This window comes from Pagrus pagrus (assembly GCF_965226575.1).
Source record: "Pagrus pagrus genome assembly, chromosome: 18".
In the NCBI taxonomy this organism is placed as follows: Eukaryota; Metazoa; Chordata; class Actinopteri; order Spariformes; family Sparidae; genus Pagrus; species Pagrus pagrus.
In genome coordinates this window covers 14,582,532-14,594,778 of record NC_140202.1, presented here as the reverse complement: position 1 = coordinate 14,594,778, position 12,247 = coordinate 14,582,532, and the positions used below count along the sequence as shown (strand labels likewise).

Genomic DNA, 12,247 nt, shown 5'->3' with positions numbered 1-12,247 from the left:
AACCAAGTCCACTTTTCCTGGAGCCAATCAGTCCTACACCACCAACACTAACCATCCTCCACCACCACCACCACCACCCTTCACCTCCATGCAGGTTCAGGCACCAGCACTTACAAACACACCCACATCACCCCCCTCATGGATCTGGATTATTATAATAATGAAATAAAAACACGAGCGTTGTGCATGTATTGCAATCAGGCTGTGTGGAAGCAGACTCGCCTACTGGAGCTCGTAGTTGGCCATGGTGGTGGTGGTGTTGGTGGTGGTGGACGGTGTTAATCTGACAGCATGCCGTAGCAGGAGTGCGGGCTGTGATACGAGAAGTGAAAAAAGCTCCTCGGCGAGAGGAAGCGAGTCTAAAACCCCCGAACATCCGCGATCATTTGGAGCTGCCGGTTAATATCGACATGATGAGGAGCTCGTGTTACAGCCGAGTTGTTAGGAGCAGGCGGACTACCCACCGATCCGATCATCTCCCAACTGTGACGGGAATTACAGCCGCGATTCATCATTACCTTGTGCGTCCTCTTCGGAAACGACGGAAAACAGAGAGAATCCAGTCCGTCCCGGTCCCGGTCCCGGTTTGCTCAGCTTCTGCTCGGTCGGGCTGTCGACCTGGGGAGCGATCCGCGGACCGAGCAGCCCACAGTAGCTGGAGACATGGTGAACAAATCGGTGAGCGGTGACCTACTTCCGAAGTGGCAAGCTGGAGATAATATTCATGCGCTGCCTGCATTCACATTCAACGCTGCACCGGGACATCCCTGTGTACCACGGCGAAATCACGCTGCTGTGGTGTTCATGCACGGACTCAACTGTGTCCACAACCTTATTAAAAAAAAAAAAAAAAAAAAATCTCTTCTGTGAGAAAAATGCATGTGTCGTTTTTCCTGCAATCTCAGTTTATCACAGGAATGCGCAGCTCTATTTTAGAGCCACAACATCCCAGTAGAAATAACCAAACTTTCCCCTATCTGGTTTTACTTCTTTAAAATAAGACCAGCAAGAGGTGATCATCTGAGAAAATATATAAATATGTATATATATATTTCTCACCAATAAAAAGAAAATGGGTAGAAAGTAAAAAAGGCAAAGGTTAGAGCAGTAATACGCAGACAAATAGGTCCTATAGTGCCAAACATGACTGTAGACTCACCACTGAATGTTTAGGAAGTCAATACTGAAGAAGTAAAGACAAGAAACTAAGAGTGTAATCTCATGCTAAGCTCCGATAACATAACCATCATTAAGATCATCTCTCTAATGAGTTTTACATCCATATCATAAATCCCTAAAGGAGTATTGTGATTCTGTGCATCAGATTAATGACAGCAGCATGCATCCCTCTTAATTAGGGTCATTCACTGTGTCCTCTGCTCTTAACAAGGCAATTAAGAATGGTTTTAAATTGAGCAAATAATCAGTCAACTATAATAATAACACTATACTGTACAGTAATGAAACACAGATATCTGACTCTAACTTTCACACACAGTATATGCACTGAAATGGCACTAAGAGCGCATACCTCCGCTGAGGCCCAGCAGTCCCCATTAATCCAATCAAGCTTATCCAATATCCAATAAAACATTAAACTTTAAATCCACCAGATCAAGATTTTTATCTGGATCTGCATCAAATTGCACTCACTCAAAGATACCGGCTGACCAAATACGTCTGAATTTTCAAAACACCCTCTCCCACAATGTTAAAGAAAAAAAATATTCCTAGATCCTGTCCCCTTTATACACTCAATTCTGGACCGAGACTCATTCTCCATCCAAGTTATGTGGAAATCCGCTCAGAAATTTTTGTGTAATCTGCTCACAAACCAACAAACCAACAAAACGTCAGCAGAAAATGAAAGAAGCATGCGCTGCTCTTATTTTGCGTCATTTACTGTATCCTCAGTGGTTTTACATGAAGGAAATACTTAGTAAACTATAGTCCTAACACAAGTGTACACTGATAATACCCCTGACTATAGCTACCACATACAAGAAAACTATAGATCCTATAACAATATAGTAATATATATGATACTAATATGATCAATGCTAGATATCAATATCAATAAACAGCAAAGACTAATACACAGACAGCTGACTACAACCTTCAGGAAATCTGTAAGTCCTGTAGGAATATAATAAACTATACGATCAATTTAAGCTCACCATATTGAATACGCTACAAATAATATAAAACACTGAGGGACACTAAGTACCTCCACTTCCTGTTAACAGCAACATAAACATTAAGCACACAGCTGAAGCACTATTTACACTATTCTGTGTACTACACTGTCTGTGTTTTCTTGTGTGCATTTATTGCTGAGTTTTTGTTTGTGTTGTCTTTTGTGTATGTTGTCGAGTTTTATGTATTTTAAAAGGCCCATCTAGGGACGCGCATTGCAGATTAGCTCAGGCTGTAAGTGCTGTGGTGTGTGGCAACAGTTTATGCTGCCTACTTGTCCCTACACAAATAAACTTTAAATAAATGATAAGACAATCTACAGAAATGTACCAGCGACAATACTGATAATAAATTTATTATTTAACAATTATTTCAAGCAAAATATGCACACACACACAATACACTTGAAGAAAAGAAAGTGGCGGAGAGAGCTTCCCTCAAAAAAGAAGGAAGGAGTCTAAAAAGGACGAGCTTTAGCTTCTTTGGGTTTTGTCTGTTAGTTTGGGAAAAATTGACATTTAAAGACGACTAGTTGACCATTTGACGTAATTATTAATTGTAGAGCGCATACCTCCGACACAGCCGAACAGTCTTCACTCATAGACATCAGCCACTTAAATACGCCTGATTTTCATCATCAGGTCTCATGCATGTTTCGCTGAGGAATTAACAAAAACGTAATAAAGGAAGTAAGAAAAAAATTCCTGGATCCATCCCTTTATCTGGATCGGCACCAAAAGTTAATGGGGTCTATTCTGGGCCGAGACCCATCCTCCGTCTGAGCTTCATGGAAATCCGCTCAGTAGTTTTTGTGAAATACTGCTGACAAACCAACCAACGAACATTATTGCCCCCACCTCCTTGACGGAGGCAATAATGAAAATAACTGTTAGTTTGAACCCACATGGACACATATAGTCCATATACAGTCACATAAACATTATTAATTATCAGATCATCTCTCTAATGAGCATTACATCCATAAATAAAACTCCTAAGGGAGTATTCCTGTGATTTTTTTCCTGTCAGATTAATGACAGCAGAAAATAGAAGCATGTATCCCTCTTAATTAGTCTCAATTACTGTATCCTCTGCTCTTAATGATACGTGGAATCTAATAATGATGATGAGTGATCGGTCGCTGCTTATCATTTATTACCCTTCTTCTTGTGGAAACAGATAACATCAGCCTATTGCAGTGTGACGCACACAAAAACACACACCGTCACTGACGGCCACTCAGCTGCCGGACTCAGGGAAAACTTTAATATCTGCAGGTTCGGCCTCTTAACGACTACCTGATTGGAAAAGCCACAATGTTATCAAGTTAGCATGTAGTCAGAATCAAGCTTAATTAGGATAAATGCTGATTGTCCTCATCAATATCAGCTTTGCAGTGTGTAATTAACAGCTGTAAACAAGCTGAGTGTGTTGAGTTAATGAGGCGTGAGCACCGGGGGAAGCTGAGGGAGTATAGACTGCTGAGAGCTGACCTGCACTGCAATAAACACACTGCAACACACTGCAGAGAGAGGCAGGAAACCGACCAGGACGGCTAAATGCTTCCTACATGCAGGAAGCACTCAGTCACTCACTCACTCACTCACTCACTCACTCACTCACTCACTACTGGTGGTGTACTAAATATTAAAGGAAAAGTTTGACCCTAAATTGAAACTTAAGCCATTATCATGTTTTCATATGACATCATGTTATGTTAAAATACACTCTATGAGCAGTGAGAGTGAACTGAAACAGTAAAGTTACTGGCCAAAGAACAGAGAGCTGAAAGAAGCTTTGAAGCTCCATGAAGCTGAGAGGGAACTGATAATTACGCACAAGTTCATCACTATGAACGCCTCCTTTCAGAGTACGCACAGTCATTTGATTCATCGTTACCACAGAAATATTGATTTTAGCCGCTTATTACTTCTCTAAATGCAAATTTCCCTCTGGCAGAACATGTATGGCTTTCAATACTCTGATCATTATGAGAGTTTTATTTATTTCCCAAGAACAACAGGGGGAAAATTTCCACACGCCAACTTATATGAAGCAAGCTAAACTGTGTATTTGTCCGTGTTCTGGGCTCTTCTGCAAAAAAGGATTACAATCCAGCATTTACCAGGTTAGACAGGTGTAAATAAATGATCAGTAAAGCATCAAGAATGAACACTGTGGGAGGCTGAAAGTGAGCTGAAATTTCAGAGAAATGCATTCAATAAAATAAACATAAAAATATGTTGTAAGAACACTTACTACGAGATCACTGATAAATATTTGATAAGATGTTTCTTTCACAAGCAAAGCAGATAAGGGCTCTTAATATAATGTCAAGGCCACTTGACAGGGATCAAGTGGATCAGGATAAAGAGAAGTGTTTAAATCCACAGATTTTTCTAAAAGGGCAGGATTGACTGCTCTGATCAGCGGTCATAGACAGCAGGCACACTGTCCCTCTTGTCTGGAAAGCATTCACCTTGTTGTCCTTGAGAGAAGACGTGTAAAATGATTTTACACTCAACAGCGTTTCTCAAAGAGCCTGTCTGCTCCTTTGTAGACGGTTCCCGACCACTGTCACCTCAGATATCTCCAAACCGATCTACATTTGGCCTTGTACCCCCATTCGACAAGATCTCGCCCCAGAAACTCTCATCTCAGGAGATATTTACTGAAGATGATGAATTTTTCATTCTGAAGGAGGAGGGATAACGTCAGGGAGAGTGAAATAACACTGAAATTCTTTATTGATCTCTCTCTACGCACGTCTGAAAAGCTCATAGTCTGCTACAGACCAGCCCCCAGAGCATCAGGCCTCTGTAAACAAAAAGTTTACAAAAATATATGAAGTGTATTTTATTCTTTAAAAGAAACACCCTTTAAAGCAACCTTTTCTACCCTTTTAACCTTATCTAGTCCTGAATGACGGCTAATGTCAGCTACAATTAGCAAACCTAAGCTAGATATTGCCGTGTAACTGACTTTACTGGGATTTGGGATTTATAACAGTTGTATTGCTCTCCGAAACCGTAGGCGGCGCACAAAATATGAATAACAACACACTGTTGCTTTAACACACGTTTCCTCATTCATTTCCATTTGAATAAGCACCACACGTACACTACACTTTTAGGTTTTATATCAACAAAATCCGAGATTTTTAATGTGCTAGCTGTGATTTCTCCAGCAACACTAATCTATATTTTTTATAATCAAATATATTTAGCTGGCTGGCTGCAACTTTACTGTCTTGGTTCGCTCACGCTGCTCTCAGATCTTTGTTTTCAGCTGCAGCATGCTGATGAATGATAATGAATGATAATGTTGCTGTGTAACTGCTGGATGTGTTTTGCCACACCAACTTAAAAGGTGATAATATATACACTTTGTCCACAACTTGGATGGTCAATTTGTCAATCTGTCTTGGTCAACACATTTTTCAACAACGTCCAATCTCCAAACCACCTGTGAACGTGGTCTATTTAGTCAAATAAAGCAAAGCAGCGAGCAGCATCACACATGTTGTGAACGGAGAGTGCTTATGGGTGCAGGCCAGCTGTTAACCACCAACTGACAGTACAGTAGGAGAGGAGCGAGGAGTGAGACGCACGGCAGCTACTGACATTTGAGGGAAATATGTCTTCAGTGTGATGATTCATGCTGTATACACGTAATAAAATGAAGTCATTCAGGAGGCCTCGTCCCCTCTAACCACTTCAGCAGCCAGTCACTGTCATACCACTGAATACTTTGTTAACAAAAGGTTTTCTAAAGAATGCGTCTGTAAAAGAGAAGTATTTGCGTCACGTGTGGCTGCAACAATGCCTGACATGACTAGTTTGTTTGTGTGATATCAGCTTGTTCACCAAGATGGTGTTTATTTGGGTTAAAGCGCTTTTTATGAAAAAGAAAAGACTGAAAAATGAATATTGACAGGACATACAGAATCAAGAACAACTTTAGTAGAGAAAATGTCAGGAGAACAGAAAAGTACATTTCAGAAAGCATATGCTCGCTACAGTACAGAACAGGTAGTAAGCTGTTATTTCTCAGTTTCAGCATGTAGCCTACAGATGTAGAGATGACAGTTCAGCACTACAGAGCAGATACAGGACAGGAAGTGTAATTATCTGCGTCTACTGTTCCTCTTCAAAGAGACAGGGCAAGATGCCAGACAGCCTGACTGGCAAAGGGGGGGGGAGAGGAAGAAAAAAAAAAAGAGCAGAGAGCCAGATAGAGAAAGAGAGCTAGTGATGAAGACTGAATTCAAAAAAAGATCGAAGCAAGGCGCCGGAGAGGAGCGAGGAAAGTGGAGAGGAAGTCCCACACCTCACATCTCATCGAGCAGCAGAAAAGTCAAACTTAGTAGGAATCAGAGGGGCAATTTTTCACATTCGCCCTCCTGTTTTTCTTTGCACGACAGCTCCGCAGAGATACAGACGTTTGACACAGACTTCCTGAGCTAAGCAGGCGAGAACAAGGGAGAAGAGAAATTAGAAGAATGTGTGAGAGACAGCGACGGACGGGAGAGAGCGGAGGGGAAGAGAGGGGGGTCAAAAGACAAGAGAGTGATGGATTGAGATAGCACAGAGAATGGAGACAGAGAGAGATTGTCATCATCATCATGAACAATGACTCTCTGATAGAGGAGGCCTGTCGCTGGATTTTCAACCCAGCTGAGGAGGCAGTGAGGAGGGGGCGGTCGCCCGCCTGCCCACCTGCCAGGGCCTCAGTCATGCTTTTAGCATCTGCCAAACTGAAGGACGCTCGGTGCCATGTGCTTTTCACTGAAGGAGCCTGACGTTTGTCAGTCACAGTGAGGGCTTCTGTTCTGTCCGGCCTCAGCCAAACAGGGTTTAATGTCTCCCCTCACAAACACACGCACACACACACTCGCAGCCCATGTAAACAATCCCAGTGTGTGTGTGATGTGAGCGAGACCCCGGCTCTGAAAGCCCCACATCGACTGCAGCTGTGGGCTGGCCAACAGCTGACGCTGGGTTGTGTGTCTCTGCTCTCTTTCTGCTTCCTTCCCCACCAACCCCGCCTCCTCTTCTTCTATGTTTCCATGAAACAGACCTGTAATTTTCACAGCTGTGTCTCGGGCACTGTGCCAGGGTGAGTCAGGGAAAGAGAGAGTGAGAGGGAGGGAGAGAGAAGGAGGGAGAGAAGGGCTGGCTAATGGCTTTTAGAGGAGTAGAGGCTATAGCACAGCTTCACTAAACCATGAGACACTCGAGATTCAAACCAGGGGAACGTTCAAACAACTGAGTAAGATCCAAGTCAAAGCAAAAGTACAAGTTCTATGAGTTATAACCACAAAGGACAACTGCAGTTTGCAACTCGGGTCTCGTTTTCAAAGTTCTGCCATCCCATCTGTCGGTAAGGATGACATCGTACCCAGCAAACAAACTGCTGAAATCTGGAAACGCACCAACATCGCTACCGCAACGTCAGGTACCACGGTTGGTAATGAGGTCAACAGTTTAGTCTCGTTTACTCTAACGTGTTATTCGGAGGTAAAAACAGAAAACAAGCTCACCCAAAATGACTGTAATAACCCCAATTTGCAGGAAATCTGTTTGCACGCACAACTGAGTAAATACAGTAGGTCAAAGTTGAACCCAGAAGTCAGTCTGGAAACTGTGATGCATATTTAAAACTTTTAAGAGTTTAGGTCATCATTTTGCTGTTTGCTGAAGTTTTCTACAAAATTACGATTGACAGATCTAAGCTTTATATTTTCTGGCCATTGCCTGCTGGTCTCATTTTTAGCAATGTTGTCATATTCCCAGATCTGATTACCTACAGGGAATATCGGACATCTCTCCTGAGGGTTTTTTTAAGATTAGGGCTTAAAGCAAAAGGGTTCAACTGGTTTGGACAAACTGTAATTCAAGTTTTTATAGAAAAATGCAGGCTGTGTTTCAGACCCTGATCTTTAACAGTCCTCACTTGGAAGACTTCAAGAATTCAAGAGTGTAGGTTTGGTTCAGAAGTGCAAACAGAACAGTACAAAGGAAAAAAAGATAAATAAGTACATTTTAGTGGAACATTAACTGTAGATAAAAAATATTTAACCCCGAGAAGAACCTGTTGGTCTCCTTCTAAAGCTGCTGCTTAAATCCACAACAACCTCCACGAACAAGAGCCGAATCTAAATGTCCGGACGTCACCGTTCTTGCAATCCAGAGAAGTGTGTGAGTGCTGAGGGCTGTCTAAACCCACGATTCAACCAGTCCTCAAGGGGCCTCAAACAGAGAATCCTTCCAGAGCATCCACTTGGGATGCAAACTTCACCAAACTTCACTGATTTAATTACCTCCGATTCATTACGATACAGACGCAACGTTGTAAAAGAAAAAACTAAACAGATTTTACTTCATTAAACTGTTATCATGTTGGCCAGAAATATTATTCAACAACATCATGATGTATGATCTGATATCGCTGTGTTGTTCCCGGAACATCCTAATTAATGTTGCTCCAGGACCGACATTGAATCTGATGTTTGTTTGCAGCAACAGACACACAAATCGGGAAAGTGTATGTTTTAACCCAAACCATGTTTTCCTAAATCAAAGAGAGACTGAAAACTGAAAAGAAACATGTAAAAAAACTGAACAGTATAATAAAACGTCCTAATGAAATATGAACCCCAGTCTTATACTAGTCCCATTCAGCCATAGCGGCTTGCACCAGGTGCAGGCTTTGTCGTGTTATTGTAAATAGAAATGATGCCCCCTGCATAACATTAATTATAATGTGTTAGGAACAACAGCAAATACACCATACAGAAACATGTAGAAGAATAGGCTATAGAGGTATTCAAGATGCATTTTATTAGTGTTTGGGCCTGTCTACCAGCTGCTTATATAACCTCTCAAGTCCAGAGGGTGGACATTTGGATTCAGCCAAGGTCGGGAAACATTTATCTAGCCCGAGAGAGAGCTACTCAAATGAGCATATCAATATTTGTATCAACTCTGCTCTTCTCTCATCTGGACTGAAGAAGCTGTATAGTAAGAAGACAATGTTCAGTAGTAAATAATAATAATCCTCAATGTATATTACTTTCCTGTGCCTGTATGTTGCATATTCCTGCGTGCATGTGGGAGGGATGGGGGTAATTAGTGACCCAGCGGTTCATTTTTTGCCTCTGGGCCCCCTCACGGGTTAATCCAGCCACAATCTCAGCCAACAGCTTATACAGTGCATTGTTGTTACCAGTGATGGGATGGTCATAATCACAAAAATAAGACCCACACTGTGAAAATAAATTAAAATATGATATGCAAAGACACCCGAACAAACAATCTACAACTTTAACACACAGGTTTCACAATGATTTACAGCCCCACATGTGACCATGCAAATCTCACTCAAATGAAGTCATTTACTTGGCTGACTTAAGGAGCAGCATCTGACAGCAATAGGTTAAAAAGTAATTTTGTTGAAGAGTTAATTTTACAAATATGGCCTCTCATTCTGGCTGTTTCCCCTCCTGCCCTCCTACACCACCCTGGGTTCTGTTCTTGAGTGAAACACAGATGAAAAGCAGTTGATAAGTATAAATCTACGAGCTACTAAATATCCATTTCCTACTAAATGTCCACTCTTTAAATCAGAAATGGGAAGAAGATACTGAATCACAGATACCGGATGTTATGTGGTGCATGTCTATTCAAAGAATTTATTCATCCTCTATTTTTCTCTGGCACACACAAGATATGTGCCAATGTGAAAACTCTTCTTTTTTGAGATCATAATGCAGAAAAAGATGCTTGGAATAATCTATAATCCTTAAATTCCTGGTAAGTTTGCTGTTTCACTGCACTGATGTCATTTGAACTGTAAAATATCCTGTCCCTGTTTCATAGCTCTATGACACGTGTTTGCTATCCCATATTTGAGGGCTCACTGCAAAAAATGTGTGTATATCAGCCGATCTATCGATATCGGAATTTTCTTCCTTATATCATTATCGGCATTGGCCCCAGAAATCAAGCATCAGTCGGGCTGGTCCAGAGCTAGATTAGGTAAGGTTAACAGTTTTTGATCCTACGTGTGATTGGTGTTAACAGTCCTCAGCCACTTTGTGCCACATGTTTTTGTCATGTCCGAAATGATTCCTGTGGACGTCAACCTAAGCAGAGCCCGAGCTGATATTGTTTCTTTTTGCACACTTCTGGCGCTCAGGCTTATCCCTGTATGGATGGTTGTCAGTACGTAGATGGAAAGACTCTTCACCTTGAACACATGGACACTGGATTCAGGGTGTTATGTACTCTTAACAATAGAAGATGTGTTGTTTTATCAAGGGATTGTAAACACACTTTTATAATCTCATATGGAAGCTGAAGAATTGTAGTGAAGTACACTATGCTCCGCTACTCATGTCATGTATGTCTATTAATACATTTGTATTTTTCTCTCTGTTTCTTTGTGTCCAGTCTGTCTCTTCTTGTTTGCCTTGGCATGTTGAGGGGAGGGTGAGGTTGTTTTTCTCGGATCTGTGCTTGTTTATTGCTACTGTGTGTGTCTCTTCCGTATCGTTAATAAAAATACCAAAATAAAAGACCCTGAGGTAGCTCGTGCTGATTGGCACAATGAGCTGTGAGTTCCTGTTGGATAATATTTAACATCACTCTGTGGGGAACAACAGTGTGACAAGTGTTTTGGAAAAAGAGGGATGTGCCAGTGTACTTTTCCAATGCAACTGAACAATAAGGTCATTCATACTGGGTGGGATGTTTTTTCCACGTTTTTTTTTTATGCCTTTAATTTGGCAGATGAACTACACAATAATATGAACGATAATAATACGTTCACAATACAAACAATAAACAACACGGCCGACACCTCTGCTGCACACATGTGGCCTGTATCTGAGCAGGAAGTATTTGTCTCCTTAGGGACAGCAGGGAGGACAGAGTGTTTGGGTGACAGGAGGCATGTTCCCCTCCTCCTCCTCCTCCTCCTCCTCCGCTCTATGGCCACAACAGGACACTTCTTCAGAAATAATGGGATTATGCTCATGATTGATATCCAGCTTTATGGCTCACGTGTGTGGGCACTGCACCTCTATTCAGCGTCGCGCTATGACAGGCCTGTCAAAGTCGGCTCTGGAGAACTGACTAGACACAAATCTACCACGACCTCCAGAACTGAAGCTCTATTGTCAGGCTTTTCTGTCCACGAGAGGCTTTACAAACACCATTATACTGAAGAACTCACTAGGCAACTTGTATGTCATGCATTATGTGATAACCCCGATGTCACGTCAAAGCCTGTTCTTTTCAACTGGATTTTCCAGCAGCAGATGTTCAGCTTTTTTACACATCAGATGGTTTTTAATTCAAATAGGGCTGCAACTCACATTTATTTTCATTGGTGATCAACCCAATGATTATTTCCTTGATTAGCTCTGGAATTAAAATCAAATATAATTAAATAAATCATGTGAAAATAAGTGTAAGATGTGCATGAGCAGGTTCCGAGAGGCCCAAGTCTTAGAGAATAATGCACTTGTATTATTACAACCAGCAGAGGTGGAAGAAGTAAAAAAGGATTCCTTGACAGTACACCAGTGAGAAAATACTGTGTTACAAGTAAAAATACAGGAGTATTGTTGAAATAAGGTTCTTCCAGCGGGAATGAACCTGAATCAGAAGCTTAATGGGTTTGAGGATGGCAAACATTCAAAAGAGAAAAGAAGGACTTGGGGCACACAGATAGATATGCAGTTCTCACACTACACAGCTGAGTCTGAGTCCAAATGCACAATGACATAAACAAACCCATATGTATATTCAGCCTAGAGAATGTGTACAGTCGTCATTGGACAACTGGAGCGGTAACAGGGTACAGCTTTTATAAAACTTTTATTATCTTTCTTTCACACTACGGTACCGACCCAATCAAAAGAACGGAAGTCAGCGATGTACATTTCTGCAAACCGCGGATAAGTTGCAACTTCACTTTTCCTAAAGGTCATAGACATGTAATGTGAAAGTGATATGAGATGTTTCTTTGAAAGGTCAATATGGTA

General features: G+C 41.5%; 1 protein-coding gene across 2 annotated transcripts in view; it reads right to left on the bottom strand.

Annotated features, from left to right (window-relative positions):
- The window catches only part of bahd1 (bromo adjacent homology domain containing 1), a 32,328-nt gene that overhangs the window by 18,120 nt on the left and 1,961 nt on the right, over positions 1 to 12,247 (bottom strand). Inside the window, exon 1 of one of the 2 annotated variants that reach the window (XM_084382251.1) lies at positions 519 to 663. The exons of the other annotated variant lie outside the window; for it this stretch is intronic. The gene's annotated coding sequence lies outside the window, so the exon portion shown is untranslated. Of the gene's footprint in view, positions 1 to 518; positions 664 to 12,247 lie in introns of those variants that run through there. 2 annotated transcript variants of the gene reach the window in all.